The sequence below is a fragment of the Periplaneta americana genome, chromosome 10, assembly GCF_040183065.1.
Source record: "Periplaneta americana isolate PAMFEO1 chromosome 10, P.americana_PAMFEO1_priV1, whole genome shotgun sequence".
Taxonomy (NCBI): domain Eukaryota; kingdom Metazoa; phylum Arthropoda; class Insecta; order Blattodea; family Blattidae; genus Periplaneta; species Periplaneta americana.
The window spans coordinates 147,173,953-147,183,292 of record NC_091126.1 but is presented as its reverse complement, the minus strand read 5'-3'; positions in this window follow the sequence as shown (position 1 = coordinate 147,183,292).

Genomic DNA, 9,340 nt, shown 5'->3' with positions numbered 1-9,340 from the left:
GAGTACAGGAGATTAGGTTAGATGGGAATGGCATATCACAAATAGGAGATTACTTGTATTATGGGAAAGGAAACAATAATCACCAATTAGGAACGGGATTCTTTGTTCATGAAGGATTAAAATCAGCAGTAAAAAAGTCGAATTTATCTGTGATAGATTATCATAGGGCCTATTTAGTACTTAAGGGTAGATGGTGCGATATCGTAGTTATAAATGCTCACACCTCCCTACAGAAGAGAAAGACGACCATATAAAGCAGGACTGGGCAGCAAGAGCAGATTGTACTCTCACGGGGAGCCATATGATTTCTCTTCATCCCCTTTCTTCCCTGCTGAACACCGCGCAGCGTCGATTTAGTGACGGATGAATATTAAGTGTCCCCGTTTAGAGTCTGGATCTCAGGGGCGTATTTTGCGGGCTACCGGCGGTAGCCCAAGGAAATTACAAAAGAAAAAGTTTATAATATAACATAATGTAATAATTTTGTATTATTAGTTTTACCATAGTAATTAAAATTAAAGTAATTGTTAGATATATTTTGTGTAATAATAAGGTCAGCGGTAGCCCAAACCCTTTAACCAGTATACGCCACTGCTGGATCTGCTCCCGATGCCCAACCCTGATATAAAGTATATTATTACGACGTACCAAAGTACATATGATATTTCCGTGCAGAAATTCTGCGTCATCATATGATGAAGAATGAGTGGAACAGAGAAAAATTCTGGCACCGGGATTTGAACCCGGGTTTTCAGCTCTACGTGCTGACGCTCTATCCACTAAGCCACACCGGATTCCCATCCCTATGTCGGATCGAATTCTCTCAGTTTAAGTTCCACCTCTTGGGTTCCCTCTAGTGACCTACCCGCATGCACTGCGTCATAGATATATGACAGTGGCGCAATGCAGTGACGTGCAGTCCATCCAAGCAACCCAAGCACTGATTGATTATAAGAATCACGATGTCTACGTAAATCCATGATTAAACTTTCTGTTTATTTAATCATAAAGTCCTGAAACGTTTCTAAATACGTTTTGTTAATTGTAAGTCGCGTGATGGGGCATATACAATGCACATACTGCATTCCCCAGCTGGCACCAGCGTACCAGCAGTGCTGATGCTGAATGTAGGTTAGCGTGGAAGTTGCCATGACAACCCACGTCATTATAACTTCTAACCAATGAGGGACGCCTCACGAGACTGTGGTAGCCTGCCTGGGCTGGCTGTGTGCGCGAAGTCGAATGAGTCTAACATACTGTTTCTCTCGCGTTTGTTTGTACCGGTACTTTGTAGTTACATTGTGTACGTGTATAGGCCTATAAGTGCAATAAAAAGTTTTGATTATGTCTGGTGATAATAATAATAATTTAATTCAGCAACAAAGTCTAAATACAATAATTTAACTAAAGCAATACGGGATCATGATGTTGCTATTGTACACATTCGTGCTTTTAACGCACTCGTGACTTTTGGAACTGTGCATATTGAAACTGAGCAAAGTGACCAAACACAACAAAGTATTATTCTACATAATGAAAAGATAACACGCAATAGAGACATTCTGAAAAGGCTTATAAACGCCGTTTGTTTACTTGCAAAACTGGAACTTTCATTTATAGGAAACGGTAAGTCGAAAATATCCAACAACCACGGTAATTATTTAGAACTTTTGGACTACACTGCCCAGTGCGACTCTCTTCTAAAAAATCACTTGGAGACATCTACAGTATTCAAAGGTGTATCAAATCGTATTCAAAATGATTTAATTGAATATGTTGCCAGTGCACTTAATAAGAAAATTAAACAGCAATTACAGAAATGTTTGCCATATTAGCTGATGAGACAACTGACGTCTCGAATAAATCACAATTTTCTCACGTTTATCGATATACAATTGAAGGAAGGGTGGTAGAGCGGTTTGTGTGCCTCCGTGATGTAAGTGAGGACAAAACAGCGGTAGCACATTCTGATCTTATTTTTAGGAGATATTCAAGACTTTTCAAACTGCAGTAAGAAACTTGTCGCACAGAGGGAAGTGCAGTGATGGCCTCTTCATTACATGGTGTCAAGCTAATATTAAGGCGTCTTTACCACAAGCTCTCTTTGTTCACTGTTTAAATTTAACACTGTCCCAAAGTGCTTCAAGTATTCCTGAATGCCGTATATATTTTGCTACTCTTTCTGGGCTTGTAGCGTTTTTCTCCAAGTCATCAAAGCGCACAAAATTTGATGAATTTCTGGGTCGACGATTATTACCACATGTTTCCCCAACAAGATGGAATAGCTCGCCACGACTGACCAATACTTAGAGTAGTCTTTTATAATAGTATTTTTAATTTTAGGCAGTAGTTGCAGTAGGTCTAATCTTATAGATTTTGTAAAAAGAAGTGGGTACCAAATACCAACGTATTTTTATAATTAGTAATGTTATAAGTATTTGAATCAAATATAAATAGTAAGAAGGAAAAGAAAACTTGACTACGCGGCTGCTTGGGTGATCTGTTGGGCCACCGGACGTCACTGGTCCACACATGTGCAGAGGTGCACTCGTTATGAGTGACTAATTGGCCGTCGGATCTCGGTTAACATTGTTACCGGAATCAGAAACAACAGCAGCCACAGCTTGCTACACTTCTTTTTGCATGATGGATACATTGTGTAGTCTAATATAATTAGAAACGAAATATATTGATCTCACACTCTCTCGCAACTAGGCTGAGGCTTTTGGAGATTAAACTTTTCTTACATTTGACCCAATAATGACAAATTGTGTGTGATTTGTGCCGAATTTCCTCTTTGTTAATAAAGAGAAAATTCAAGTAGGCCCTATAAACGCAATAAATACTAAACTCTTCATTGTACGAACTTATTAAATATATATTTATCTTATGCTCAGTCCATCTTATAACTCTCTGGGGCAATGCAACCTGTATTGAGAGGATTTAATCATCCATAAACGAATATTACCATTTACGGTACTTTTAATTTAAATCCAAGGGAATGAGACATTTTTAGAATTTCTAAAGTCTTAATCATTACTTCTTTATTTATTTATAAATCAGCTTTTTACAATAGCAGTAGCAATTAGTCTTGTCAAAGACTACCGTATCATCACAGTCTACTGTATACAGTCACGAAGCTTGAGTTTTGAGGGTGCTAGAAACAATAGACTGTGACGGTACTATTTTGCATTGCCTGTAACGAGGCGATATTAGCGATCCTAGTGGTGAGCAACTATCTAATGTTTGCATATTTACTACGTATTGAGCTTCGCGACTGTATATACTAGACTGTGGTATCATACAAATTGTCGACCTGGTTGGCGAGTTGGTATAGCGCTGCCCAAGGTTGTGGGTTCGATCCCGGGCCAGGTCGATGGCAGTTAAGTGTGCTTAAATGCGACAGGCTCATGTCAGTAGATTTACTGGCATGTAAAAGAACTCCTGCGGGACAAAATTCCGGCACATCCGGCGACGCTGATATAACCTCTGCAGTTGCGAGCGTCGTTAAATAAAACATACCTTTATTATCATACTAATTTATGAGTTTGCGATTTCGTGTCACCTGCTTAGTTCCGACACGGCAGATAGGTGGTGCAAAAAGCCGCACTGCACTACTAATGTTCAGATGATGTTTTCTTATGTATATTCATTTGTTCGCACGTCATATTAGCGGTAAAGCTACGGTTTTCCTACGGGGAGCTTCGCCAACGAGCTAGAAAATGGGTCACAGTTCTGCCATCTATTCGCAATATGCGGAACTCAAATCACGTGAAATGAAGTGGGTAGGCATTGGATACATACATACATACATACATACATACATACATACATACATACATACATACATACATACATACAAACTCGCCGACGATCTTCGTTGGGATTCCTTCCCGTTGATTTGAATGTACATGGTTTCTTTATAGTGATGGTCGTCAACGAACATAGCTGGGCTCGATGAACATCGTCGGAGTTTGCTTTCGAGGCATTAAACCTGGCGATCATCGCCAGAATCCAATTATTGTAAAATTACAGTAGGTAATGAACTAAACCATTTAATAACATGTGATCTACACATTATACATATCATAATGGCGGTAAAAATTTTTTCACGAAGACGAGATATTAATTATGTCTCCAAAAATATATTCCTGTTCGACATGAGTCAAAACGAAGAACCAACTAAACAACATAGACTTACTAAATAACCGCTAGACCGCTCACTGGCGCTAGTGTTATGTTCCCAAATTGAACAGTCGACGAGCGGCCATTTGTTTGGTAGAGCTGAATAAGTGTGGTTCTTTCGTGTGCTGTTTTTTATTGCAGCAATGCACATGGATGTAACGATAAAGAAGGAAGGAATGTTATATTTCACTGGTTAGTTAGTCCTTAATTTCTAAGACGATTTTTTCTCCATATTATGTTACAGAAGACTAACTATTGTACTTGTCATGTGACTCTTTATGCTTCAAGTTTCCTCTGAGTAAAGATTCCCTTAACCGGAAGTGGATATATATATATATTTGAATATAACCGATTGAAAGTAATTCCTGTCTTAGTTACGGATTAATGAAACAGTTTCTTATGCTATTGCTGCTACTGCTATTATTACTACTACTATTCCTGCTACTGCTGCTACTACTTTTTATACAGCAATTTAACCTACAGATTGAATTAAAAAGTTGACATATTAATTCTTTTATTAACCGTGGTTATGAATGTTCACATTCAGAGTTCCTATGAAAATGATGCAAGTCTGAACACAGTACCTATGTCTGACAGCCAGGGTTGTCGGGTATCCCAATTTAGGCGGGATTCTTCAAATTTCCTGGCTGAGTCCCGATTAAAGGGAGTCGGGATTGACAAAAATCCCGATTTTACAGATATTAGCCTTGAACATATTTATACAAATTAGTCTGTATTTCCTACTGTCCGATATTTTTATTTATATAATGACTCAAATGGTAACATTATAAACACAGAGATAACCTGCGGATATTTAGTAAGTCTATGAGGTAGCCCAGCTGATTGCCGTAAGGCAACTAAACTCGCAAAATAATACTTCTTCAAGTTCTACCGCATTGTTGATTATTCCGTTCCGGCCCCTAGTCGCTGTTCTCGCAATTGGTAAACATTGTGTATTTCAAGTGCGTTGACTGGCAAGAAAGATGGCATTTTGATATCGTACTTTACATTAATAACAGAGACATACAATTGCTGCGTTTTATAGTTTAGTGAACTATGTTTAAACATGGATTCATCGTCAGATAGTGAAATTGTTGCAGTACCGGTTCCAAAATTAATTTATTAGCAAATTGTTGAAACATAGGCTATTCGCGGTTAGTAAAAGAAAAAATTATTGTAGTGTTCACTGTATTGTGTGTCCTTCGCATTTTAGTGTTTCTCACGGAGGCGAACAGGCCTATTACAGTATTACATTAAAAAGCACGTGAACACTGTGCAGAAAACTGCTATAAATCTTATGATAGGCTAAATTGTTGACAAGTCTAATGTCTTAGGTTAGCTTCTGATATCCCGACTTCCCTCGCAGAAAACCTAGCAACTCTGCTGACAAAGAGACACGGTATTAAAGGTATCGCAAAGGAAGTATTGTTCCTTTAAACAAAAACATTTAGCTTTAGGATACGCAATACAACACGTATTCGATTAGCGGTTTCGAAATCCCACGCGTTTTCTACCTAACAAATGGCAGCTTTGTGCTGCTTCAATTTGGGAACATATTTCTCACTTCTCCGCTACGGCGTGGTAGGGGCTCGCTAAACAATAATAAATCTGTATTTTGCATCAATCAGAGCTAATAATACAATTGAGTAAAATTATTTATAATTGAAATATACATACGATGCGGCAGATGTAGCTACTGAAGCAAAAGATGGAGTGTGAAATAGTAAGTGAACTGGAATGCCGAGCAAAGGAGAGAAGTGCAACAACCTCCTTCTCATATTTTTTTTATTTGTAACATTATTTTCTAAATAAATGCTCCTAAATGAAGAAAATTAACGTTGTAAAAAGTAAAAAAAATATATATATTATATATTTTTTAATTTCAACACTTTTAATGTGTCGTAAAGCAATTTTAAGTTTTTTTAAACAAAGTGTTAACGTGAACCAGAATCAATAAAAAATAAAGTGTTTTTATATAATTGGTATTTACGTTAAGGTTACTGCTAATCTTTCAGCTGGGCTTATTGGTATCTGAACAAATTTTGTGGGTAATTTTACATTCAGTTAAACTTAAAACAAAACGAAATTTTTCGGGATAAAGTCTGAAATATTCCTTGAATTTGGTGGGATCAGTTTCAAGATGTCTTAATATCAATTAATTAAAACATTCCTCTGTATATCCATTTCTAAACATGACATTACTTTAAAGATCCATCTTGTTTTTCAAAGTAAAACTTTTATTGTAAACACAGTCTAGTATATACAGTCACGAAGCTCAATACGTAGTAAATATGCATCCATAGATAGTTGCTAACCACTAGGATCGGTACTATCGCCTCACCATAGACAATGCGAAATGGTACCTGCACAGTCTATTGTTCCTAGCATTTCATCACAGTCTAATAGATACAGTCACGCAAGTCATACGTATAAAATATGCCAACATTTGACAGCTGGCGCGACAGTAGCCCTCTAGCGGCAGGCAAGTTAAAAGTGTGCACACGACATATGATAACACATCAGAAAACGGGTTTTGCGTAATTTATTTTATATTTTTATGCTATACAATAAGTGTATATGGTTCTTATTAATTCTACTTTAGAATCCTGGAAGAATTTCACACGCAGTTAATCTACAAGTTTCAGAAGCTGGGAATAAACGTAATTCTTTCTGCTCCTTACAACTGAATCATGGCCCTAATCACGTATCATGGTTTGAAATAATATAATTGTTCGTTGCGTGGTCGATTAATTCAACTCATTCCTAAATATATTTATGAATCATTGGAACTTTGTATTTCCTGTGAGAAGAGTAAGAATTAGTAGCTTCAAAATTGTAGGGAATATCTCGTAGGGTACATCGCGTGGTGAACTCCTCTCCCTATTTCCTGAGAAATTAACGATTTTGCATACCGCAAATTGGGGTAAACTCGGCCGCTGAGGTAAACTTGAAAATAAAGAAAAGGGGAGGATTTAAACATTAATATGAAGTTCATTATTTTTCCATTTTTTAAGAACCGGTATTTCCTTTATTATTTTGTGTCACAAATAGTGCTGATGTTATGGTTTAAATTTTTATGGCAAGTTTACCGCGTTTTACATTACATTTCCAGTTTTCACACATAATGCCTAATTTTAACATATCCTACCTATATAATACGTAATTTACATGCACTTACTGTTAATATGACGTAGGTGAGAACAAATAAATGAACACACAATTTTGTTGGAAAAATTGTAACTTCAATTAACTCAGAAAATGTAGGCCTAATTTTATTTTCAGAGCAGAAGTGGTGTAAGTCAAAAATGGGTAATGAGGGGTTAAGGTAAACATTCTGTAAAATACAGCGCAAAGCGGCAGTTAATATTGAATGTATTTAAACTATTAATAGTCAGTGAATAGCACGAAGGATATATTAATTGCTACTTTGCGCTGTATTTTACAGAATTTTTACTTTAAACCTCATTACCTGATTTTGACTTACACCACTTCTGCACTGAACGGCTCAAATAATCACTGGGAATGTAAAATCAACACCAATAACAGTCATCCAAATTATTACAGAAAGAATTGCTTTTTATATTAAATTTAAAATGGCTCTTGAGAACTTAATACGTCTGCCACATGAATGTACACCAACACATCAGAAATTTATCGACACAGTCTGGATTTATTCAAGAAGTGAATATTTTGCAAAAGGATTACTATACTCCATGAATTCTTGCAAAATTAACATCATGATACCTACTTGAATGCAGGGGCGTATACTGGTTAAAGGGTTTGGGCTACCGCTGACCCTATTATTACACAAAATATATCTAACAATTACTTTAATTTTAATTACTGTGGTAAAACTAATAATACAAAATTATTACATTATGTTATATTATAAACTTTTTCTTTTGTAATTTCCTTGGGCTACCGCCGGTAGCCCCGGTAGCCCGCAAAATACGCCCCTGCTTGAATGCTATATAACATTCAACTTTTGAAAAATATAAAGGAAAAAACACGAATGCAAAAATTATGGAATTATTTGCATTAAAAACTGTAGATAGATTATCCAAAATCGGAATGGTTACACATTTACACATGATCTCTGCAAAAAATAATATACTGTAACAGGTATTTACTTTGTTTTTAATTAAACTGTCCTTCCTGACATACAAATAGGTAACTGATAAGTAGTAAAATAGTGTTTTATAGAACACAATACGTAGGCTACCTACAACGTGGATTATTGGTTATGACTGAGTTATGGTTTTCTCTTGGTCTTGAGGGAATCTCAAGAACGACAAATTCGGATATTTAAACTTGTTGTTACTGCGATTTTCGTCATTGCACACATTGCCTTTATTCCGACGCATGATTAAAACGTCATTATAACATCTCGCATCCCCTTAAAGCATGTGCTGGCTGTATCAACCCTATGACCAGTGCCTTGCCTGCCGCTTGGGCGCTAGTGTCGCGAATGTTGGCAAAAAAAGTGTTGAAGTTGCGCGACTGTATATATTAGACTGTGATTTCATTTCAGCAATACGATTGAACTATCAGTCCCGAGTTGTATCCTCCATTAAGGGAAATTAAGCGGAGCTATTGAAATGCTTCGAAAGAATTGAAGAGGGAGATGACTCAAATGAATGGAATGATATAACAGTGAGAGAAGCTTTTGGTCTAAAAAAAACTTGTTAAATAATAATGAATTTTTGTTTTTCTAAATTTCTTTTATGACTTAATAAAACATGTTGATATATTATACAATATAATACAGATGCAAACTGCAAATAGATTGAGAATATCTGACGCATTACAACATTTTGAGTTAGTTGTAATGGAAATAAGAGAGAACACTAACAGAAATGAAATAAATGTCAATGATGAAGAAGAATGTTCGTTTGCTCCAAGAAAAAGGTTGAAACTCAGTAGACAAGTAAACCTGTTGGAAGATGCCAAAGAAATATGCGATATCTTTATCAACCAATTCAATTACTTTTCCTGCAATCACATACATTTGGCAATTTTAATATACTTGAGCCAAAGAAATTTGCTTCATATAGAGATAAGTTCCCCACCGACCTGGCTAATATTTTCGTAAAAAAATTACTGTCCTTTAATTTCGAAAGAAAAATTTATTAGTGAACTGTCAGTGATCTATCGA